The following is a 26,717-nucleotide window of genomic DNA, read 5'->3' as shown; positions in this document are numbered from 1 at the left end:
GGCAGCAGAGAAAGGGCCCTGCCTCTCTCCAATTCCAATGATGTGGAGAATTGAGGAAGGAAAACAGACTTGCAGAGTTAGAAGTCCTTCACATATGACAGTTGGGAGGTCAAAAACCCACTCTCTATAGCCAGAGAGCAGGGCTCTTCTGCCTTGTCCTCCCTGCCACTTCCCTTCCCCCCCTTTGAACTGGCTCACTCGTCCCCCCCCCCCCCATTGCTAACTGTGCTTGGAATTAATTAAATTGTTTTTGCAGCTCACTTCTATGTTTAGTCGGTACACTCTGCCTCCTAATCCTGCAGGCATAGGTCTCTGTACCTGTCCTGATTTTTGAACTTATTTTCTGTCCTTCAAATAGAGTGTTACATTGAAGAGTTCTTCCTGCTGACATGGCCAGAGATGGATCCTGAAAACTTCATTTGAACCCAGGATTGGTCAATAATGTCTCTTTCATGCTTCTATGGTTTAAGAACTCTAATGACATTTAGAATGCAAGTAAGCTTCTCATCACCAAAGGCTTAGGAAGCACATGAAGCTCTTGAACATCCAACCTTTCAGAAGCCTACTGTAGGATACAAGATTATTATAATCCTAGCCTGAGAGGCTGGGCAGATAGATCTGCTACACTTGGCCCTTGTACTCTGCCTCCATTCCTAATCCATTTCCTAGTTTGGTGCCTTTCCTAGAAGCTACTCAGGAGCTTCCAAGATAGAAATAGATTGATCAAAACAAAAAGGGGCTTTTTCCCTCCTCTTTCCTTTTCTTAAAATGTATTGCAGGTCTTGGGGCTTGAACTGTGGGCCTAGGCACTGTCCCCAGGCTCCTTTTGCTCAAGGTTAGCGCTCTGCCACATGAGCCACAGCTCCACTTTCTGCTTTGTGATGAAGTGGAGGTAAGAGTGTCAGAGACTTTCCTGCCCTGGTTTGTTTCACACTGTGATCCTCAGACCTCAGCCTTCTGAGGTAGGGTGACAGGCTTCAGCTACTGGTACTCTGCTAAATTAAGAACTGTAATGACATTTAAAATAGAAGTAACTTTTTGTCACAAAGGCTTAGGGAGCATATTAAGCCTTTAAACATTTGACCTTTCAGAACCCTGTAGGATATAATATATAGTTATAATGATAGAGTCTGAGGCTGGGCATATGGATCTGCTACACTTGAACCTTGAACTCTGGCTCTAATTCTGGTGTACATCGGCATTCATTTTCCAGAGAATGTTCTCATAATTAGCAAATAGGAAAAATAATTTTATTAACCCTCATTTTTTTTTTTTTGGTTGTAGGGCTTGAACTTTGAGTCTCTTAGCTGAAGTTTGGCTCAAGGCGAGCACTCTACCACTTGAACCACAGCACCACTTCCAGTTTTCTGGTGGTTCATTGGAGAGAAGAGTCTTAATGGACTTTCTTTGTCTGGGCTGGCTTTGAACTGCGATCTTCAAATCTCAGCCTCCTGAGGAAGTAGGTTACAGGTGTGAGCCACTGGTGCTTTGCCTATTTTTTTTTTTTTTTTTTGCCAGTCCTGGGGCTTGAATTTAGGGCCTGGGCACTGTCTCTGAGCTTCTTTTCCTCAGGCCTAGTGCTCTACCACTTGAGCCACAGCACTACTTCTGGTTTTTTCTGTCTATGTGGCACTGAGGATTCAAACCCAGACATTCATGCATGCTAGGTGAGTGCTCTAACACTAAGCCACATTCCCAGCCCAACCCTAACATTTTTATCCCTCAACTTTCCTATCCTCAAGAAAAAAGCTTAGTATAAACCATCTAAAAAAGCCCTGTAGGAAGGTGTCAAATGATAGATAAGAGAAAGCTCATACTGGGGAGAAACTCTAAAAATGTGAAGACTGTGACAAAGCTTTGATACACCCCTCAATCCTTCCTGCATGATACTGAAACCATCTTAGAAAGCTTGCAAATGTAAGAGGGGCAAAAGTATGGAAGCTACTCAGGAGGATGAGATCTAAGGATTGTGGTTCAAAGCCAGAGGAAAGTCCATGAGACTTATCTCCAATAAACCACTCAGAAAACTGGAAGTGGCACTGTAGTTCAAGTGGTAGAGCATTCACCTTGAGCTGAAAAGCTGAGGGACAGCATCCAGTCCCAGAGTTCAAGCCCCATGAGCACTACCACCACCAACAAAAAACAACAAAAAACACAAAAACATAGCACAGTATTCAACTGTTGTCTAAAATGTACTATACAGTGTTGGTTAATATATTATGAATAGCATATCTTCCCTTGTACTAGAGAGAGTACTGATAAGTCATTTCTAAAAATATAGAAATTTATTTAAATGTAGAGTTAAATTGTCATTCATCTTGAAAACTTAGAATGTACACATAAAACGGGTCATAGACCTCGGGAGGAAAGAAGGGAGCACTTCCCAGTGCTGAGGCCTCCTGCAGTGTACCTGGCTGCCAGCATCACCTTCACAGAGCCACAGAGCAGGCAGGCAGTCTCTGTCCCACTTCTCAGGCAGCCTAAGACCCCAGAGCCAAGAAGGCAGAGCCAGGTTCCTAACTGGCCCTGCCAGGCAGCAGAGACAGGGCCCTGCCTCTCTCCTTGGAGTGGGGATTTGCATTGAGCCAGTTCAAATGGCCTCCTCCCACCAATTCCAATGCTGTGGAGAATCAAGGAAAGAAAATGGACTTGCAGAGTTAGAAGATGGGCCTTCAAGTCTGACAGCTGCAGAGTAAAACACCAACTCCCAGAGGGCAGAGAACAGTGCTCCTGTGGGGTGTCCTGCCCCATCCCTCACTATTGTTAACCTAATGGTAGCCTGAGGCTTTCCCTGCACCTGCAGTCCCCTTCCCCTCTCTGTGTCTGTACATCTATACGTAAACACACATACATATATACTTACGGATAATTCTATATTAATATCTATTTATACTTAGATGATTTATTTTACTGAACTGTGTTGGGTTGAATTATGCATACAAGTTTTTTTTTTTTTTTTTTTTGTTGGGCTCGAGCCTTGATCTCAGAGCCTAGGCACTGACCATGAGCTCTTGGGCTCATGGGTATCTCTCTAGAAAGGCCTGCCTTTCATTTGTTTCTCTCATTAATTGGAGATGAGACTGTCTCAGCTGATGTGTTTGTGGATGAAGTCTGTCATGCTGCCTACTCAGGATGCTGAGATCTGGGGATATGGGTTCAAAACGAGCCTAAACAGAAAAGGTTCAGTAACATTTTACCTTCACATAACCACCCAGAAACTGGAAATAAAGGCTGGGAATATGGCTTAGTGGTAGAGTGCTTGCCTAGCACACATGAAGCTCTGGGTTTGATTTCTCATTACCACATAAAAAGAAATAGCCGGAAATGGTGCTGTGGCTCAAGAGGAAGAGTGTTACCCTTGAGCAAAAGAAGTTCAGAGATAGCGCTCAGGCCTTGAGTTCAAGACACTGGACAAGAAAGAAAGAAAGAGAAAGAAAGGAAGAAAGGAAGGAAGAGAGAGAAATAAAGGAAACAAAAATAGTGCCAACGTAAAAGCAAGCATTATGTCCATTTGTTCTTTTGTTTTCAATTTTTTTGTAATTTTTAATTTTGAACAGTGACACTCCCTCCCTATTTTCTCCCACTTTTTTTCCTTCCTGATCTCTCTCCCCACCAAGTTGTATAGCCATTTATCCTTTATTTTCCAGGTCTTAGCATGTTGCTTGGCACAGAGAAGATATTAAGAAAACATTCCAGTAGTTCAGTAAATGAATGAATGAATGAATGACATTGCTATCAATTCTTCTGTTATGGAGAACTGATTATGTAAAAGATTAAGAACTAGAGAGAAGGTATATATGTAATAAGTATTCTTGGTCCTCAAAAATCCCAATCTAGTTATCTATCTATCTGTCTGTCTGTCTGTCTGTCTGTCTATCTATATCTATCTATGTATTCATAAAGTGATTTGCTGAATGTTAATTCCCTTGCACAACTAAAGATAATAAAAATGTAATGTAAAAAAAATAGAGTCCAATGCTAACCATATGCTAATGCATGAAAAAAGGTATGAATCACTGGGCCTGGTTTAGACAAGCACTTCATGGAAAAGCAGGTCTTCAACTGTCTTTAAGGATAAATGGAGAGCCAAGTAGAATGACAAATATGGTTGATCTACAATAGTGAATAAGAGACATGATCTGAGAACTAGATCGAAGCCTGATTGTACCAAGCATCATAAATGGTAGTCTCAGGAATGTCTATACTATGTTTTTGGAAGCAGCATAGAGCAAGGGATTGATGTATGCGAGTAGGTTTTATATGACACTTGAATTGGCTACTACTGATAAAAACAACTGAATTGCCCTTAGATTCCCAACGTTTAGGAGAGTAGGACCATATGATCTCCAACAGCACTAAGGGCATGGATATTTCACAGCATTAAGATAAAAACATGTTCTTTCATCATTTGAGGTAATACCACAGGAAATGGCACACATTGGCTACTTGAGAATATCTTCACACACAACAAATACAGATTATTCACAGTGCCAAACTGAGTTTATTATGTATAATCCTTAGTATAGACATCTTAATCCAAAGATAGACTTTAGTTTAGCAGAATGTAGACAAATAAAGGGTCATTTTTAATCATACATGCTGTAAAGATAGTCAACACTAACTGGAAAAACAAAATTTACTTTCCTAACAACAGCTTTCTGAGCTGTAAATAATGGTCCTCACAACTGTCTTCACAGTATAGAATGCTAATCGATTACGGCCTCTGCTTACCTGGTAAGAATGCAAAAATTCAGAGATTGATACACAGAGCAACATCCAAGGAAATGGCAGACATCAAATGTAGGAATATGTGTGAAAAGAGAATGAATATATTACCTTCTAAGTAATATATCTGTGCATTTTAAAATAAAAGAATGATGATCCCAACATAAAATCTTGGTCAGTTCTGACTAAATATTTATTTGATTATTTTAATGTTGGTCTTATTTATTTGAGGACTATTAATATTTCAAAACTATTATTCATAATTTGTTGTTACTCTTTTTTTAACATCCTTGGTATAAATTTTAAACTGAAATTTTAAGTAAAAAATAAAATCATGAGACTAGCTCATATTATTAAACTAATTTCACAAAATCAAGGGCCAGAAAGTGGGTGTGGTGGTACACACCTCTAATCTCAGCACTAAAGAGGCTGAACCAGGTAGACTTTGAGTTCAAGGCCTGGGCTACATAGGCAAATTCTAAAGCAACCTAGACTACATAATGAGACCCTGTCTCGAAAAACTGATATAAAATAGAAAAGTGAACTTAAAGTTAAAACAATTTTAAGCTGTTTTGCCTTCACATTTGGTAAATATCCAAATGCAATTGCATAGCTATGGATCTAAAAAGGATCTAAAAAGTAGTGTGTTTTAGAAAAAATATTTATGCAAAAATAGATTGACATTTTTATATAGTTAGAATGGTCATCGTCAAGATTATACACTAGCACAGATGTACAAAAAAGTAGTACCCTGTTGATTGGAATGTGAACACTGAACATAAAAAAAGAAACATAAAACTACCCTATGATCCAGCAATTTCACTCTTAGCCATTTATCCAAAACATTACAAAGTAGGATATAGTAAAGCCACAAGTATAACCATGTTCACTGTAGAACTAGTCACAATAGCCAAGGCATGGAATCAGCCCAGATGCTCTTTAATGGATGAATGCATCAATAAAATGTGATTTTACACACAGACACACAGACACAGACAGACACACACATGCACACAAACACACATACAATGGAATTTTTATTCATGCATTAGAGAGAAAGATATAGCAACATTTGCAAACAAATGGAAGGACCTGGAAAAACCATGCTAAGTGAAGTCAAGCCTATGGAGACAAAGGTTTGATGTTTTCTCTAATATGTGGACCTAGAATTAATTTATAAATATAAATATAAATATATGAGTAAACACTTTGGGCTGGTATCCAAGTATACGTAAGTATATCAACCAAATCATGGTAGATTCAGAGGAGAATGCAATTCCTTAAAAAGGCTAACTCACAGTCCAACAAAATAAACACCAGGAAACAAGCACTAAAAAGGGGGGTGAAATCCAGGGGAGATGACTAAACAGGAAGAAGGAAGAATGCCATCATAAAATTCCATGTATAAAAAGAAAATTGAGGGCAGCAGTAAGGTTGGTAGGGATGGGAAGAAGGATGAAAGGATGACATTGATCAAGATGCACTGTATTCATGAACTAGTTTCCTTAAATCGCAATTTTTTGTACAACTACTTAAAGATAATAATAAAAGAAAACTCAATTATTATCCAGCCTCAAGGAGTTTGGGGATTGAAATCAGAAGGAATTTTTCAAATGCATTTTCACTGCTTAATGGCTAAGGCCTTGGATAAGTCATTTCATCTCTCTAGGCCTCAGTTTCTCAGGCTGGAGAATGGAATAAATAACATTTATTTTCTATAGATCTTATAAGCACCAAGGGAGAGTTTGATCAAAATACATTATATACATGTATGTAAATACCGCAATGAGATCTTGTGCAAAATTAATTGATCCTAATGAAAAGCATAAATAGTTAAGGAAGTATTTTTGAAACCTCTAAGTACTATAATAATCCATTTCCAAATTTGTACTTAAAATACATCTATTATATTTCATACTCTTAGTAGTAGCTGATAAACAGAGGAACATTTAAATATGTTTTTATTTCTCATCATAATATTTTTAAAAATTCTTAAATCATATGTAAACCTTTACTAAGATGTCTAAGATATTTCCCACTATGTAATATGGTAAAACATATTTCAAATATTCCTGCCCTATTTGGGAAGATCAAACTATCTATTAAAACTTTAAAGGGCTGGGAAGGTGGCTCAGTGGTAGAGTGCTTGCCTTGCATACATGAGGCCCTGGGTTCAATTCCTCAGCACCACAATAGCAAATAGAAAAAAAGCTGGAAGTGGCGCTGTGGCTCAAGTGGTAGAGCGCTAGCCTTGAGCTGAAGAGCTGAGGGACAGCGCCCAGGGCCAGAGTTCAGGCCCAACGACTGGACCCAAAAAAAACAAAAAAAAAAAAGAAAATTGAAAATGCATGACTTCTACTATGGCCAATTTTTAATGACTGTAATATTTTAAGTGATTACTTTTGTCACTTCAGATTGCTCCTTAGAGAGGAGAGTTTTTTTAAAAAATGAAAATGTAGGCAATGCAAACAAAGGAGATATGAGGAGGAGAGGAACGAGAAATAAGATGAATAGAATTAATTAAAATAGCATTGCTGGCAGAACCATAAATTAGCCACCGCCTAGCTAGAAATAAAATATATTGGTAGAGGAACTTCTAGATTAAAGTGAGATGTGTTCTGGAGTGGCTGGAGGTGGGCTGGCTTGCAGACTATGTATTATGTTTTAAAAAGCTTTTGCTGTGCTATGGCTGTTATTTTGCTGTGCTATGGTTGTTATTTTGCTGTGCTATAGCTGCTATCAGACAGAAACGTGTATTTCTTATATCCTGGCTTAAAGGACTTTAAAGATACAGACTTTCATTCTATAAACATAAAAATGAGGACTGGGAAGGTAGCTCAGTGGTAGAGTGCTTGCCTTGAATGCAGGAGGCCCTGGATTCGATTCCTCAACACCACATAAGCAGAAAAAGCCAGAAGTGGCACTGTGTCTCAAGTGATAGAGCACTAGCCTTAAGCTGAAGAGGTGAGGGACAGCACCCAGGCCCAGAGTTAAGGCCCCACGACTTATAAAAATAAATAAATAAAAAGAGGTAAAATAAAAATTAAAAATTAAAATGAACATAGGAAGCAAGTATTTCTCTCGTGAGGCAAAATGAATTTCTATCATTTTCCCCATATTCAATTTTGAGGTCATTTAATGTTTGCTAAAAAATTTAAAAGTTGGCCATGAATACCATTCAGTTGCAAGAGGATTGCAGTGCATTTTCTCTTGACATTGTACAATAGTTTCAGCCATGGTGAGTGAGTTTTAGGGCTTAAGAAGTGTTTTTTTTTTCCTTATTATTTTCTGGATTTGTTAGCCATTCATATTTGAATCTTCTATACTAAGCTTTATAGATTCAATTTATGGTATATTTTTGTGACAAGTGTATAATTCGTTGGCAATAGTTAGGACAACTCTAAAATAGCAATAGTGATATATTTGAATTGTAGTAATGAGAAGAAGAGTATTTGTGTAAAATTCCATAGGGCATTTGTTAACCTTGTCTTTGGGGATCAACTTGACTTTCTCAGTGTCTGAGGCTTTCAGACTTGCCTTCTCAAAGTACAGCCAAAGATGCCAGGAACAATATGGAAGGTTGTGAAATAACGTTGAATGCAAGGTTCAGGCATTACAGGAAAACAGACCTCACTTCAAAACTCAAAGCCATTTGACATCTTTGGGCCTCGGTTTTCTCTTCTTTGAAATGGGAATGACTGTTAAGATTCAAAGAAAAATTGTAAGGGAACATGCCTATCCACAAGACAGTGAATATTTGGGAATGTGTAAATGTTAATATCCACCCTCTTTGGTCCTCATTTTCATTTATTCATTTTAGAAGCCTTAAAGATTATGAAGTATATTTCTTAAGAGTTTTGTTGTGCTATGACCAGTATCATACAAATTTTACTATGCAAGTTATTGTGCTAGGAGCTGTGCAAGGTACAAAGATGATGGCAAAGTTAGTGTGTTGTAGATGTTCATAAAGAAGTAAATTTCTTGTTGAATATTGTTGTCCCCTCCTTTGTTCGACAAGAAATATACTCACTGCCTTACAGTATGTAACTGTAACTCATCTGTATATCACCTTGACAATAACTTAAATAAAAAAAGTATATTTCATGTATTGGATATTTAATCACTATTTTAATTAGTGATCAAATGTGTCTGTTTCAGACAAAAACTAACAAGCAAACAAAAAGGTGCATGAGACAGGGAACGTCTACTGGTTTGTCTGAATGGTCATTTTCTGTGGAATTCAACAAATTAGTTGTTCCTATGTTATTGTCACTCTTGTCATGGTGATGTGGCTCATTTCCATGCTTCACTTAAGCTATTCCATGTTAATTACTGTACAAATAGGTCTCATTTGGGGGAAAACTGTGAAAAGCACAATATTACATTTAACCCCTCATCTCCAAAGTACTCTTATTAGCTTAACAAATTTCATTCTGGCTCACTCTATAATATCATGTACCTACCTCTTGGGGGAAACATGACAATAAAAGCAATACAGACCAGAGTAAAGAGTATCTTGAGCAAAGGGAATTTAGGTAGACAGCATGCAATTAACCAAGCTGGAATCAGGCCAAAAAATCATAGCTAATGCTCTGATTCTTAATGAAAAAAGACATGGGAATACGGACTAGCCACAAGTCTTACTGAGCTCAGGTTTTATCCTCATTAGAAAGGCAGTACGCAAATCCCCCAAGTTACATACTAGATAATTTCCAGTACAGTGGTTTGCAAAGCACAGTTCTGTAAAGCCAATTCGATCTTCTCTTTTTTGTCCTTTACCCACTAAAATTGAAGCTTTTTGGGGGGAGTGGGGTGGGGTGTCAGGGGACTGGCTCAATTAATTACTACAGGGAAGATTAAATGGATATTTTAGCAGTAGGCATTGCTCTGCTAGGGTGTTATACATTTATAATGTAATTCTAAAAATGAATTCTTATATATAGGACAGAGGGTAGAGAAATCAAATATTGTGACAAAAGGGATTAAAACAAAGAGAAAAAGAAAGAAGTAAAAGAACTGCAAACAGTACAATATAAGTAAGTTTATGTGATTTGTGGTGGGGAAGGAAGAGAATAGAAATGGTGGGACAGAGGGTGAACCTATCCAGCAATGATACTCACTAGACACTATGTTGGAAACGAACTATATAACTTGGGAGAGGGGAGAGGAAACTCTGGAGGGAAAAAACAGAGAGAACAAGGGAGGAGGTGACAGTGTTCAAAAGGAAATGTATTTGTTTCCTGACTTATATAACTGTAACTCCTGTGTACATCACCTTTACAATAAATTTTTTAAAAATTAGAAATTAAATAAATGAATGCTACTACAAGTTTCATCTTCCCTTTAAGAAAGTGTCTTAGTTGCTTTTTTTTTCTCATTTGGCTCAATTTTGTGATGAGACTTTAACATTATCACAAAAATTTATATTATTTTCCTGATTTGGACATCAGGATCTTTTCCTTACATCAACAATTTAGAAAAATGAGGTAACAGTATTAGACAAGTTCTGAGAAGGAAAATTTCAGTTGGTATCCAGAAAGAAAGACTTGCCTAGCATCCACAGGGAAAATGAATGTGGTAAATGCAAAATGTATAAGAGTAATTTGAAAATTAATAGACACTCTTGTTCTGATTTAATGCTTGCCTATAAAAGTTGTTGCTTTAACTAATGTATCTTGTCTTCACTGGGGCATTTTGGTATTTATTTCCTATACTAGGAAAACTGGATATTTATCTGTAGTAAATAGGAAAAGGGGGAAGCAAAGTCAAATGAGACAGAAGATGAACATATGGCCCCCTCCAAATTCAGTAATGAAGTTACACCAAATGCTTGGGTTGTATGTGCAAGTTTCAATGAATTATCTTTTAGGGAATGACTTTCAGAAACATGTGATCAAATCACAGCCTATTCTGAAGGACAAAACTTTCTAACAGAATCTGTGACATTTAGTGCTGATTTACTTCTCCATGCAAGTTGACAAAAATGGATTTCTATGCCATCCACACAATAAACTAGGGTAATAATAAAGATTAGCAGGTGCAGGCACAGCAATCAGAGCAGGAAGGTTTTTCAAAAATAAAATATATATATATGAGGAGCAGCACCTATCCCACAGTGATATGCATTTAATCTGTAGGTCAATTCCAGGGTGGATAGAAGCCAGTGATTTATGCCTTTGCAAGCTGAGGGTAGCCAGGCTAGCTGAGCAGATAGAAACATTTATTAATGGTGAGTGAGCAAAGCACTCTCTCTCTCTTTTTCACACAGAGAGGCAGGGGGAGGGAGGGAGATAAAGGAGTCATGGGTGTTTCATGCTTTCAAAGTATGCATTTCATCTGTCAACACAGATGGAAATGAACCAACAAAATGGAGCAGCTGCCTGACCAACACCTCCATGGCAAACGGATCCATCCAGAAATTCTTGTTAAGTATTATTAAACAAGGAGGAAATAGAAAATACTGTCTCTTACAGCTGTACCCTAAACATTTGTTTCTTGTTTTTCTCCAAGGTTCTTCACTGTCCTTCACAATGCTTCTCTCTGTTGGTAAGCAATGAAAGAGGCAGCAAAGGTAGATCTGAGATAGCCCTCCACGAATTTACATTAACACTTTTCTTTAAACTTGAAATTAAAAATCATCTCAGATTGCAAGATGTACGTTGGATAACTTGGTAAGAGATGACTGCAATGAACTTGTCCAGATGTTTCCAGAGTGACCAACTAAAACTCAACAGTGAACATTCAATTCTTTATAGACTCCCAATGTTTATCTACTATAGATATGAAAGTGATGGATAATGCCTTTCTCACAGCACTGGCACCTATGAGGAATTTATGAACTGTTAATCAATGCCACTATGATTATTATCATTATCGCTTATAAGCACAGCTATTACAACTGATATTCTTGCTTTTATCAGTGATTACCCATTACCCCAGTACACATGAAGTTTTCATTCTACTGCAAACATCCTTCTTAGGTAAAATGCTGGACTTTGACCCAGTTTGTCTTCAGTGCAGAAGTCAAACACTTAGTTCATTTTATTTAATCTCCGGTGGCAAAACCAAAATCATTCTCACAATTAGTGCACAAGAAGTGGCTTTGAAATTAACCATTCCCCCACATCACATGGGAAGAAAGTGCCATTTAGTGAAAAAAAACATGGACTTGGCTGAGCATGATCTTCATATGTTGTAATTAAATGTGTAGTTTCATTACTGATCACACCAAAAGCATGTAGCTGTTTTTTAGCAAGAAATACATGCTACAACTTACTAAGGTTAGGTATATAACACACTGAAAGAACACTGTGTAGATATAGGTAAATATTCTAATATTTATGCTGTCTTGTTTAAAGCCATTTATGTTAATAAGTATATATTTAAAAATCATTTTCATACTCAGGAGCCTGGGATCTGAGGATTGTGGTTCAAAGCCATCCCAGGAAGTAAAGTCTGTGTGACTCTCATCTCCAATAAACTACCAAAAAAGCTAGAAGTCAAGTTATGGCTCATGGTAAAACACTAGCCTTGAGCACAAAAACTCAGGGATAGTGCCTAGGCGCTGAGTTCAAGCCTCAGAACTATCACAAAATAATCATGCTTGTAACGACTAAAAATTAGAAAGGAAAACTAAAGTTTCTGTCATAAAATTGACAAGCATGTCAAGCTCATGTTTAACTGAGAACCTATAAATTATGTTTTATCCTTCTACAGAGGGAGACTATTATTATTAAAGTCTACATGTTAGAATAACTTTTCTCAGTTTTAGACATGTGAAGTTCTAGAAGTTTCTTTAATACTAGTAGGCCCAGAGTTCAAGCCCCTTGACTGACCAAAAAAAAAAAAAGGCTTCAAAGAGAATACTATGTAATTTGGTGGATGAATCACACTCAAGGTTTAATGAGTAGACCTAGGCCTTCCTGTGGAGCAAAAATGGTTCTATCATGTCCTCTCTAAACTTAAGGAAATATGGCAGCCATACACGTCACATCACAAACTTCACTATGCTAGGTGAACTATTGTTCCTGAGGTGAGGGAGGGAGGGAGGACTCTACTCAGAGTTTTAATTACTCAATACTCATAAGTAACACAAGTTGTCTTTTGGGCGGAACTGCCATCTTCCAGTAATTTGCCAAAATGATGAATATAAAAGGAAAGAGGAGAGGTACCTGATGCATGTTCTCTAGGCCCTTCAGAGAACATGGAGTTGTTCCTTTGGCCACATATATGAGAATCTACACGAAGGGTGATATTATAAACATCAAGGGAGTGAGTATTGTTCAAAAAGGAATGCCCCACAAATTTTACCATAGCAAAACTGGAAGGGTCTACAATGCTACTCAGCATGCTGTTGACATTATTGTGAACAAGTTAAGGGCAAAATCTTTGCCAAGAGGATTAATGTGCGTATTGAGCATAGTAAGCTCTCTAATGGCCGAGATATTTTCCTAAAATCAGTGAAGGAAAATGACCAGAAAAAGAAGGAAGCCAGAGAAAAAGGAATCTGGGTTCACCTGAAGTGTCAGCCTGCTCCACCCAGAGAAGCATACTTTGTGAGAACCAATGGAAAGGAGCCTGACCTGTTGGAACCTATTCCCTATGATTTGTGCTTAAGAGATGTAAAAAAATAATAGACTGTTGGACTATAAAAATTACCTTCTTGAGTGGAAGTATGGTGTACTCTCCCAAAGAAAAATGTGAAGAAATAAAAAAAGGAACAGAAGCTGGGCACTGGTGGCTCATGCCTGTAATCCTAGCTACTCAGGAGGCTGAGATTTGAGGATCATGGTTCAAAGCCAGCCTGGGCAGGAAAAGTCCATGAACTCTTATCTCCCATAAACAACTAGAAAACCAGTAATGGTGCTGTGGCTCAAGCGGTAGAGCGCTCGCCTTGAGCTGAAGAGTGCAAGGACAGTGCCCAAGCCCAGAATTCAAGCCCCACGACCAAAAAAAAAAAAAAAAAAAAAAAAGAAAGAAACAGAAGTTATATCATGGAATAAAAAAATGCAGGCTTTAAATATGTTCCTCTCAGGAACAAAGGTTTTTCTGTCGAGACACATGAATATAGTTCATGTGTCCACATAGTAGAACATGGTAATTGTAGCACAATGACATACCTGTAGAAATATCATAAGTGTTGAGGATGTTTTTTACCTGATTGTCATCCCTCGGTAGCAATGTTTATTTGCCAAGGTCTTGGCATGGAAATGCTCACTGGAAATCCAGCAATGGCTATGGCAATTGCATCCACATCCAGGAGGTGAAAGAGACTGGTGTCCGGGTTGCCTGGAGGGAGTAGCCTCAAAAGTCAAGCTGACTTTAGCTCAAGTATTGTGACCACTGGGAAACAAAGCAAAGACCAGAGTGAAGCATTTGAGAGGGGCATTTTGTGTAAACGAGATGAAGACTATTTGGACATTTGTTCAGTCTGGCTTGATAAAAAGAAAAAAAAAAGAAGAGCCCCATGACACAAAGAGAGAGGGTCTTCCCAGGTCCACACTGCAGAGGGCCAGCGTCTCCAGATGCCGGGTTATTTAAGCAGAGTAATCTCACACCCCATGACACCAAGTTGGGAGGTGTAAGTAAGACTCAGAAGAGGAAGAGGAGAGGGTCAGCGAAGTGCTCAGATACCACAAGACATCTGAACCAGTCTAGGAGTGGGGAGGGTGTAGGACAGGGTAACTTAGAGGAGAACTCTGTCCTGGTAACATTATTCACTCTTCTCTCTTGCTATTGGAGGTGAGGACTCTGAGTCTGTTATCTCTTCCCATGTCATTGTCCCTTCAATTGCTCTCTACCATGGAAAATGAGCAGTATAAGATAGAATTCCTTGAGTCTCACTTGCAATGTAGAGGAACCCATAGTGCAACTCTTGGGAGTCTTATCTAGGTGAACCCAGGTTTTCTCCATTTTTATGTCCTAAAGTCACATAGTAGGGTTCCCTGGACTATTAGAAAGGAAGAAGCCATAGGGGATGACAGGCACACACAAGTGCACCCAACTACTATGCTACACTTCACCCAGCTATTGGACAGTACAGAGTCTTCTCAACATTTTACTTTATATATAGTTTTATGGCCTAGATTGGCCTTGAATCAAAATGTCCAGGTTATTGCCTCCCAAGCAGGGTAGTATAATAAGCTTAAACCAATGCTCCAGGCTCCAATGTTGATTCTTTGGAATCTTTTAAAATTTTTTATATTTTATTGTAAAAGTGATGTACAGAGAGGCTACAAATATATAACTAAGGCAATGAATATAATATTTTGAACAGTATTACTCCCTCTGTCATTTTCTCCCACTTTTCCCCATCCTGCCGCCCTTCCTGCCAACTTGTGTAGTTCGTTTCCAACCTAGTGTCTAGTAAGTATCACTGCTGAATTGGTTCACCCTTTGTCCCACCCGTTTCTGTGATTCCCCTTTCCTTCCTAAGCCAGATAAACTTATATATAAGACAAAGGGCACAGAAATCAAAATAGTTACAACTGGGGATAAATCAAAGGGGAAATGCAAGGAAGAAATAACTACAAACAGAACAATTAAAAGAACTCAGGCTGGGAAGGTGACTCAGTGGTAGAGTGCTTACCTCGCATGCATGAGGCCCTGGGCTCGTTTCCTCAGCACTACATAAACGGAAAAGCCGGAAGTGGTGCTGTGGCTCAAGTGGTAGAGCACTAGCCTTGAGCTGAAGACCTCAAGGATAGCGCCAGGCCCACAGTTCAAGCCCCACAATCAACAACAACAACAAAAAAATGCACAATTAAAAGAACTCTTAGCCAGGTGCCAGTGACTCACGCCTGTAATCTTAGCTACTCAGGAGGCTGAGATCTGAGGATCGTGGTTCAAAGCCAGTACGGGCAGGAAACTCCACGAGACTCTAATCTCCAATAAACCACCAGAAAACTGGAAGTGGTGTTGTGGCTCAAGTAATAGAACACTAGCTTTGAGTTGAAGAGCTGAGGGAAAGGACCCAGGCCTAGAGTTTGACCCCCCACGACCAACAAAACAAAAAACAAAAAACTCTTATTCTCATTTCTTGGGGTTCATTTCAATAAGCATCATATTATATGTTCATATGCACATGACTATTGAGCCACTGTGATCCTCTCCTAAGAATATCTTCCTTTGTTCTCAGTGTGGAAATGCTTAGAGTGCTATTTAATTGATCATATCCTTTTACTATTCATTGGCTAACTTGTAGATTTATAGGCATATTCTATCCATTACAAATGAGGGAGACCATGCAGCCTATGCTATTTTGGGTCTTCCTTACTTTGCTTAATATAATTTTTATTTGGATTTTTTTCATTTTCTTTTGTCAGTACTGGGACTTGTCAGTACTGGCACTCTATCCCTTGAGTCATACCTCCAGTTCTGGCTTTTTGGTGACTTATTGGAGAGAAGAGTCACAGGCATTTATCCTGTTTGGTTTCAAAGTATTGTCCTCAGATTTCAGCCTCCTGAGAGCTAGGATTATTGGTGTGAACCACTGGCATTGGGCCTCTAATATCGATTCTTACCAATGCACATCTAACCAAGCACTAAGGCAGCCCTAACAAACCATTTTATCTTTCCTACTATGTAAAGTAGAAATAGATTTTGTGTAGATATATTAAGATCTCCTTTCAGATGGTTGGTTCTGGTACTGACAGTTTTTAATCTTTAGCAATCAGTAGCACCTTCCTTAAAACATGACTGGGATAGGCCAGCCTTATCTTTGGGGTGAGAAGAAAGTAGGGAAGGCAGAGTGACGTCTGCTGGATTCCAGTCTGGGCAGGGGAAACTGCAAGAAAATAGTGAGGAGAGGCTGACTTGGTGGCGAGATCACAGCAATGACACAGGGCACTCAGGGCTGCTGTTATTCTGACTAGCCTACAGGAACCCTATCTTCACTTTACAAGAACCTCTGGCAATGCCCCTGCAGCGATTCCATGCCCCCTAGCCCTGCTCATGACTGCTGCTTCCTTTGCTGACCATCACTCATGGTTACTCTTCCCCAGCCAAAGGGACCTGGCTGCCAGGCACACCAGCCCAGGGGCTCTGCACTGGCCACTGGAGAGTCCAGAACTTTCTCCTTCATTGCCTATGCTCTACACTCATTACCATGTCCTCACAGGAAGGTTTTTTTGACCATTAAAAAGATATATCTTATATTGATATATTCTATATTGACATATATAAATATATGTTTATATCAATTCAGATTTTTCAATAGCATTTATTATCATCTAACTTACTTTGCCTTCTTTCTTCTGCCTTTGCTTCATTGGTTCTTCTTTTTTAGTTCCTTCTTTTTCTTCCTTTCTTCCTTCTTTTTTCTGTCTGCGAGAAAGCCTTCAAGATACCACTAGCTTACCTTCAGAGCCATAAAAGAACCCATACTATCTCCAGGGTAGGTCATCTCTGTAGAAATCAGAATACCCTGAGTTCTAACTCCATTACCATTGGAAAAAGTAAAACCTTTGGACTATATATTGCTAATTTTTACCATAAAAAATAATCTTAAAGCGTTGGTAGTCCATGGCTAGAATCAACCTTCATGTGAAGCTGAAGTGAGTGGGGTAGTTGAGCCTAACTCGAAGATCAGCAATAACCTGATTCAAACAATAGCTCAATAAGAATAAAAACAGTAAATGAATGAAAAGAAAAAGCTATTACCAAAGGGATAATAAAAATAAGAAATGTTTAAGTGTTTTACTGTAGAAGATATTTCAATATTTCATTTTGAAATTTGCTGATTTCTAGATTCTTGCTATGTGATTTTGTTGGCAGGGCCACCTTGGTTTACAAAAATGAGACGACTATACCGCCAAGGTATAATATTTAGAACAAATGATTTTTTAAAATGGGCTTAACAACATTCAGTGCTTTAATATTTAGAACACATTTCTTTTATACAAAGCTAATTTCTAGGTTAGATTTCTGTCAAATTCCACCACGTTTACAGAAACATTAAAATGTCAGAGGACTTCACATGGATTGTCCAGTGTGATTATGCTTTCTTTCAGAAAAGCCCAACATGCTGGAGGGAAGGAGAAAGCACTGAGAAAGACAGGACTTTTGTTATTAATAGGTGTGTGTGAATGGGGAATTCAGTGGAAAAGGCTAGTGTCCCAACTCTACAGTGCATCTTTTCTATGGATGAAACTTAATTATAACCAGTGGTTTACAAGGATTGAGGTTGGTGAAACTCACAGAAGAGGTGTTTTTTTAAATTAAATTTTATTGAGAAAGTGAGGTACAGCGGGTTACAGTTACATAAATCAAGTAACGAGTACATTTCTTTTTTCTTTTTTTTTGGGTCCGGTCATGGGGCCTGAACTCTGGGCCTGGGCGCTGTCCCTCAGCTCTTCAGCTCAAGGCTAGCGCTCTACCACTTGAGCCACAACGCCACTTCCGGCTTTTTTCTTTTTACTTATGTGGTGCTGAGGAATCGAACCCAGGACCTCAGGCATGCAAGGCAAGCGCTCTACCACTGAGCCACCTTCCCAGCCCTACTTTTTTAAACAGTGTCACTCCCTCATTTTCTCCCAATTCTCCTCTCGTGATGTCCCTCCCCTCAAGTTGTAAAGTTCATTTCCCACATAGTGTCTAGTGAGTATGGCTGCTAAATTGGTTCACCCTGTGTCCCACTGTTTCTATGCTTCCCCTTCCCCTTGCCAAATAACATAAACTTACATGCAAGACAAAGGGCACAGAAATCAAAACCAGCAATAAAAGGGAATAAATCAAAGGAAAAGGGAAAAAAAGACCTGAAAACAGTGCAATAAAAAAAAAAAACCTCATGTCCATTTCTTGGAGTTCAGTTCAATAAGCATCATTTTATAGGACCAAATGCACACAGCTATTGAGCCCTTGTGATCCTCTCATAAGAATATCCTCTTTTGTTCTCACTGTGTGAATGTTTAGAGTTCTATTTATTCATGTCCAAGTGAAATTATTTGTCTTTTACTATCCACTAGGTTTACTTGTAGATTTATAAGCACATTCTAATGATCACAAATGAGGGAAACCATCTAGCCTCTATTTCTTGGGGTCTGCTTTACTTCTCTTAATATAATTTTTTCAAAGTCTTTCTGCTTCCTTATGATGGGGCAATGACATTCTTTGTGATGGAAGCATAGAACTGAATTGTGTATACAGACCATATTTTCTTGATCCATTTGTCCTTTGAAGGGCATCTCAGTTGATTCCCTATCTTAGCTATTGTAAATGATGCTGCAAAGAATATGGATTTGCTGGTGTCTTTAGTGTCATTTGGATAAATGCCCAGGAGTGGGAACGCTAGGATATCTCAATGTTTCATCTTCTGAGGAACCTCCATACTGCTTTCCAGAGTGGTTGAACAAATTTACACTCCCACCAACAGTGTAGTTGTGATCCTTTTAGGCTACATCTCTGCTAGCATCTGTTCTTGTTAGTTTTCTTGATAATGGCCATTCTAAGTGGGGTGAAGTGGAATCTCAATGTTGTCTTGATTTGCATTTCTTTCTGGCCACAGATGTTAAACATCTCTTCAATATAGAAGAGTTTTTGAGATACTTTTATTGCACAAAAGGTTTTGAATGAAGAAATAGGCCTTAACTGGGATGGCATCCTTGACATATTTTACTCATTTCCAGGAAGTCTTCTGCAAAAATGAATAATAATTCAAAATGAACAATCACAACAATTCAACACACTCAAGCCAAACTAGGGAGAGAGAGTTGAATCACAATAAACATGTGTGCTATTATGAGCTTTCCCATGTCCATAATTGATGGGTATGTCCTCAAAACATTTTGCAGAGCTGTTGATATAATTAGAAATAGGTCTGTGATTTGTTATGCACATAATTTGGCAGTCAATAGTGGGCAGTGACCATGGGGGCAGCTCACTACTAAAGGAAATGGCTCTTCCCTGCACAACATGCAGTCACTTCATTTGGGATTTTACAAAATAAAACTATATATATATATGTACACATATATAGATATTTACTTAGAAGCTTTGGCTTATCTCTAAATTCTGTCTTGAATGTGCAAAGAAATGTCAATGTGACAGAAGTGCCACTCCTCCCCTGTGAATCAGTAGAGGGTGGGTCCTCTAGGAATCCTGAATTCTATGAAACATAGAGAACTGGGAACACTGAATATCTAGGGGAAGAGAGGAGTGTAGAGAAGAGGGGAGGGGGGGGGAAGAGAGGGATCAAGGACAAATGACAATTGAGCTACCAGAGGGAAGGAAATTGAAATAAAGACTCAGAATAGGTAAAAAGATATGCCACACAAAAACTAAAAGAAATTTTATGAAACTTGATTGCTATTAAACAAAGTGGGTTTAGGGAAAACATACACTAACTTTACACAATATCAAAGGGGTCAATCTATAAAGAATATATTATAGTCCTAAATGCATCAGTGGCTAAAACAGAGATTTAAAATGTAAAATATAAAACCAAGAGAACTACAGGCAAAAATGAACAAAATCCAAGAAAAGTAAATATCTATGGAATTAATAAAACTGGCAGAGATAAAATTGATGAACCACAGAACCTGAGCAAAGCTATCAATGAATGGACTTTAGCTGATACAGTATTAAACAAATCAATCAGATATATCAAAATACTCATTCCTTGAAAGAAACATTCATAAGGTAAAATTATTCTGGACCAGGAAACAAATGTCAGACCATGTCTAACTGATTGTACAAAGCTATGGATGTGTATCACACACACACACACACACACACACACACACACACACACACTCACACACAGAGTATATTTCAGTCTAGGAATTTGTAGAAAGAAAAAAAAGCTGGGTGCCAATGGCTCACGCCTGTAATTCTAGCTATTCAGGAGGCTGAGATCTGAGGATCATGGTTTAAAGCCAGCCCGGGCACGAAAGTCCAGGAGACTCCTATCTCCAATAAACCATTCAGAAAACCAGAAGTGGCACTGTGGCTCGGGTGGTACACTGAAGAGCTCAGAGACAGCGCTCAGGCCCAGAGTTCAAGCCCCACAACCAACAAAAATAAATAAAAAGAAAAAGAAAAGCTCCTTGGAAAACTCATACACTGAAAAGCTAGTAGGTTTAAGTAAATAGCCTGTAGGGCAAAAAAAGCCAAGGAATAAAATTTAAAAAAATTATATTTATTAAAGTAAAGACACCACAAAAGGAAATTGTGGGACAAAGACGAAGAAATTTGTATTTAAGTATTTTCTATCAGGAAGTAAAATCTCAGAACAATGATCTAGACTTCTGCAGGAAACTAATGAACAAATGAATCCTAGTAAGTAGAATAGAGAATATAATTTTTTGATTTTTTTTTGAGTTCTAAGTATATTTTAGATATGAGGTCCTTTTCTGTTGTATGGCTAGAGAAGATCTTCTCCCACTCTGTGGGCTTTCTATTTATCTTGCTAGCTGTGTCCTTTGAGAATATAAGGGAGAAAACTGACACAGTTTTAAAAAAATAATGGAGAGGGTCAGTGAAGTCAAACTCTTGTGTTGTAAAAGCTCATTAAAAATGAGAACTTGCTCCACACATTAATAAGGAGAGAAAAGGGGAAGGGGTAAGGAAAGGCCGAAAGATAAAGGAGGGCAGGAGAAAAAATGTAATTACCAATACTAGTAATTTCATAACTCAAATTGCAAAGACAAAGGTCTTAAAAAATTCACTCAAGATGAAAGACATAACCCAAATTAGTATACATTTCTTCAATTAAAATTTTAGTTAAAACGTCCTAACAAGAAAAACCATCAGGACCAGAAGTTTCTACTGACAGGTTCTATCTAAAACTCATTTGATGAGGTCAGCACTACCACAAGAACAAAGCCAGATGAAAAAATTACAATGGGTAGAAAACTATAGATAAATATTCATCAGAGACAAGTCTTCAATGAAATCTTGACACATTTGATCTGGCAAGATGTGTCCAAAGATTGATATAACATCCAGAGAATTTAAACTGGACATTTGAATCCTTTTTATCAAGAGGAAATCAACCTGTGCAATTTCCTATATAAGTGGACATAAAAGAAAAAAACCATCATTTCAATAGATGCAAGAGAAATCTTTTAATAGAAACAACATATGATTCCCAATATGTTTTGCGTTGTTTTATTTGTATGCCAGTTTTGGGGCTTGAACTCAGGGCTTGTGAACTATTGTTGAGCTTTTGTGGTCAAGGCTAGCTCTCTACTACATGAGCCACAGCTCCACTTCCAGCTATTTTGGTATTTAATCAGAGACAAGAGGTTCACAGACCTTCTTGCCTAGGCTGGCTTTGAACCAGGATCCTAAGATCTCAGCCTCCTTACTAGCTAGATTTTAAACACAATCCCCCAGTGAACAGCTAACATTTTTTTAAAAAATATTTTTATTTTGTTTAAATAGTTGTACAAAGGAGTTGCCATTCTACAAAGTAGTTGATGAATACAATGCATCTTGATCAATGTCTCCCCATTTCAACATTTTCATCCATCCCACACAACCCACCCTTCCCCCCTTCCCTCCCCTTTCCTAAATTTGTAGGACATACATTGAAAAAATAATTTTTTTGTGCCAACCTAGGGCTTGAACTCAGGGCCTAGGCACTGTACCTGTGCATTTTTTGCTCAAGGATAACAATCTACTATTTGAAACACAGCTCCACTTCTGGCACGTGCGTGTGTGCGCACACTCGCACAGAATTGAAGTGTCTCATAGACATATCTGCCTGGTGGGCTTTTAACCTTGAACCTCAGATCTCAGCCTCCTGAATAGCTAGGATTACAGGTGTGAGTGCCTAGTAATGAATTGGTTTTTATTTCATTATATTTGCTTCTCTTCATTACTGTAATATATTTATAAACTAAAACCAATTAGAATAAAAAGGGAACTTAGTATGACAGAGCCAATTTAAGTTTTCATTTAATTTGCCTGCTGATATTTTACTTACAGCTGACATCCTATTTAATGTCAAAGAACTATATCGACCTCTAGTGTTATGACAAAGTCAGGTTATGTCTGCTTTCATAGCTTCTATTGGGCATCATACTGAAAATATAACAAGTGCAATAGGATTGGAAGAGAAAAGGCATGCAAATCTAAAGAATACCTCGACTCCCAGGAAGTAGAACATGCTATATTGAATAAATGAATTTAGCAATATTATATACACAAGGGCAATATTTAATTTCCTTTTGATACTTTTATAAAAAAACAAGTCAAATATTAATAAAAAATTTAATAGAAAAACATTTAAGGTATGTTTTATCAGGCTAAAAAACAAATTCTTACATAGAAATTTAACAAAACATAACCAACATCTGCATATTTTGTGAAAACCACTAACTGTGATGGAGGGAATAAATTTCAGTGGATACAGATGTGTTTTGTATATGTAACTTTGCTAAAGTCTGATTCATGTTCTTTCTGGCTCCATAGCCAGCAGTGAGGCCCCTAGTGCTCAGCCCTGTAGGAGGCACCTGCTTTGTGTTGCAGCTCAGCAGCAGACAGAGCCTGCTCCATGTTGCAGCTCAGCGATAGGTAGATCCTGCCAGTGTTGCAGCTGCATTGTGAGTCTCTGACACTGTAGCCTTCTCAGGTCCTTGTCTTGAAAGTTCAGAAACTGAAGTCCAAGACAAAGGAGAATGAGTGCAAAGAAGGAAAAGCATCTCAGTAGAAGACCTCTGATGCTCTGTGTGTCCTCTCTGTGTAGGTGGCTGAGGCTAGGGGATATGGCAACAAGCCATGCCCAATCAAAGCAATACAGGAAACCACCTCTAAGAGCAACAAGGAGGAGGAAAAGACAGCACCTCACCTGCCAAAAGTCCAGAAGCTTCAGAACCCAACTGGAGGGGCACAGAGGAAAATGAGAACAGCAAGCTGCCTCCCATCCCAACAGCAGGAGAAAGGTTCTGCAGCACCCCAGTCTAAGATGGAGAGCAGTGCACCTCCTTCCCGGGGTCCAGCAACTGCAGAAACCTCTGTACCATCTGACTGAGTCACTCCTTTGACTATAGACCCAACAAATGGCCAAGGCAGGGGCTGTAAGAGGCTCAAGAAAAGGATTTGCTGCTGCTTTAGAAGATTGTTATGGGGGCTGGGAACATGGCTTAGTGGAAGAGTGCTTGCCAAGCATGCACAAAGACCTGGGTTCAATTCCTCAGTACCACATACACAGAAAAAGCCAGAAGTTGAGCCATAGCTCAAGTGGTAGAGTGCTAGCCTTGAGAAAAAGAAGCTCAGGGACAGCATCCAGACCCCGAGTTCAAGCCCCACAACTGGCAAAAAAAAAAAAAAAAAAAAGACTGATGTGGTTGCATGCCTTGACAATAGGAGATCCCAGAGTAGAGATTCTGTTAATGGGGAAGAGCACTGAAAGCCAGGAAAAAGTAGGTAATGATGGACAATGCACCCGTAAGAGGAAAGAGCTGGTATATTATCAAAAGACAGGCATTAGGATGCAGCTTAAACATATACAAGTGCTTCTCCCCAGAGCCACAAAGACTTTTTGCGTCCTTAATGATTGCTGAGCTGAGCAGATGCATCTATGGCCAAAGTGAGGTGCTACACCTGGCTCAGAAATACAGAGGCAGCCTCACAAAGGACAAGCTAAACTGTCTTAGAAACACCCAGATTCTAGTATCCTGGACACAATGGGCTGCTACTGGGGGTTGCGGGCAACCCTGTCTGGCAAGCCCTTTAATGCCACCATGGCAATATATCTGATTCTCCAGCGACAGCAGGAGTGCCGTGACCTCATCTGCCTCATGAGGTGTCTGCATCCTGACCCTGTGCTTTGGCCCACGCCTGTACACCCGACCTCCAGCAATGTTCCCCTAAAGGCAGTCAGCGCTTCTGTATGCCGTCCAGCGCTTCTGTATGCCATCCAGCAGTTTGCCTTCCAGCTGAGTAGCTCAAGGAAGAGTGCACCAGGAAATGCACAACATCTGTCTATATGCCTCCACAAGGCTGTAGAGACACATGCCCCTGAGTAAGGAGCTCCTGGAAGAACGAGGGCAGCAAGGCTCCCCCTTCTCCAGCAAGAGCAGTAGTAACAGAACTGCCCTCGGGACAACCCAGTGATCTGTCCTGCTGGCACACTGAACAGGAGAAACCGGAGGGCAGCAGGGCCGATTCTCTTCCATGCATCCTCTATTGTACCTGGACAGGAGGCACAATGGAGAAATAGAGAACAGCTCACCTACCCAAGTACCAAAAGTTCAGACCCAACTAGAGAGACACACCAAAGGGAGGAGCTCAGCAACACTCCCTCAGGCCCAGCCTTAGTGGGAATCTACTCTACAGACACAGTGCAGGAGCGCAGCAAGGTACCCTCAGGTTCAGCAACACAGGAAGTCACCTCAAAGGGCACAGAGGAGGAAAAGGAGTGACCCTCACCTGCCCCAGGTCCAGAAGCCACAGAATCTAACTGGAGGGGAACAAAAGAGGAGGAGGAGAGTAGCTAGCTGCCTCCAGTCCCAATGGTAGCAGAAATGTACTGTAAGGACACAGACACTAAGATGGAGGGCAGTGCACCTCCACCTGGGGTCCAGCATCTGTAGTAAACTCCATACCATCTGATCACCTCACAGCTTTGAATATAGACCCAATAAATGACCAAGGCAGGGGCTGGAAATAGCTTAACAGGAAGATTGATTGATAAGTGTTTGGGAAGACTCTAATGTTGTTGCATGCCTTCACAAGAGAAGTGATCCCAACAAAGTGGTCCCCTCTCTGTAAGTGGCAAAAAGCATTGGCAGCCTGGAAACAAATAGGCGGTGATTGGCAACATGTCCTTTAAAGTAGGTCAGGTTCTAGGGAATACATTCAAAATAAGGAAATGTATTCCCAGAGCTGCATGGACTTTCACTTACTTAATGACTGCTGACATGAGAAGTTGCATCACTGGGACAAATGAAGAGCTAGCTGTAGCTCAGAAAAATTGAGGCAGATTCACAGAGTACCCGGGAGACGGTCCTGGAATAGCCAGATACTGCTATCCTATACATAAGTGTGCTGCAACCTGGTACTTGACCCAGGGGAAGTGTGAACAGCTCTGTCTCTCAGGCCCTTTAATGCCACCATGGCAACTTATCTGATGCTCCTCCAGCAACAGGACTAGGGACTCAACCTCTCCCCCGACTTGTATGATAATTCCACACTGGTCCTCCACCATGAACCTGAGCTACACACCCATCCTTCCGAATGCTCCCTAAAGAGAGGGATCCTGCTTGCCACCCTGATGCTTGCCTGCCTGCTAAGCAGCAGAAGCAGGAGGGTGGCAAGCAATGTACCATGTCTGTGTGTTTCCCATGTCTCCTGTGTAACCCCTGCACAAGAGAGACAGGGGAGACATAGTGCAGTAAGCTTCTACCCACTCCCAGATCAGCAGCAGCAGTAGCAACAGCTACTGTAATCTCCCTTCCTTTGCAACAAAACAGTGATCTGACCTATTGCTGCTCTGAGCAGGAGTGGCAGAATTGGAACAAGGCAGATTCTCTCCCTGAAATTCATTGTAACACCTGGTCATGAGACACAGAATGGTGCAACTAACCTAACTCAGTTGTAGAACCTTCAGAACCCAACTGAAGAGGGAGGAGGAGGAGGAGGAGGAGGAGGAGGAGGAGGAGGGGGAGGGGGAGGGGGAGGGGAAGGGGGAGGGGGAGGGGGAGGAGGAGGAGGAGGAGGAGGAGGAGGAGGGCAGCAAAAGTCTCTTAAGGCCTGGCAATACAGGAAATTACCTCTAGAGGTACAGTCCCCTCAGTTCCAGAAGCTTCAGAACCTCACTAGAGGGGCACAGAGGAGAAGAATAGCATTAAGCTGCCCTTAGGTCCAGCAACAGTAGAAACCACCACGAGGGGCACATGGGAGCAGAAGGAGAATCAGAACCCAACTGGAGGGGCACAGAGGAGAAAGAGGAGAGCAGCAAGCTGCCTCCAGTCCCAATAACAGCAGAAAGATCCACCAGGGCCACAAAGCTGGAGATAGAATGCAGCACACTTCCTCCCTGGGGTCCA

The 26,717-nt window shown here is 39.8% G+C and overlaps 1 pseudogene; it reads left to right on the top strand.

Moving 5' to 3' along the window:
- The first annotated feature begins 12,861 nt into the window (after nt 1-12,861).
- On the top strand, nt 12,862-23,698 carry LOC122111804 (annotated as a pseudogene).
- The last annotated feature ends 3,019 nt before the right edge of the window (nt 23,699-26,717 follow it).

This window comes from Dipodomys spectabilis, unplaced genomic scaffold (genome assembly GCF_019054845.1).
Source record: "Dipodomys spectabilis isolate Male_0828 unplaced genomic scaffold, ASM1905484v1 ptg000089l, whole genome shotgun sequence".
Classification (NCBI taxonomy): Eukaryota; Metazoa; Chordata; class Mammalia; order Rodentia; family Heteromyidae; genus Dipodomys; species Dipodomys spectabilis.
This window is presented reverse-complemented; position numbering and strand designations above follow the sequence as displayed.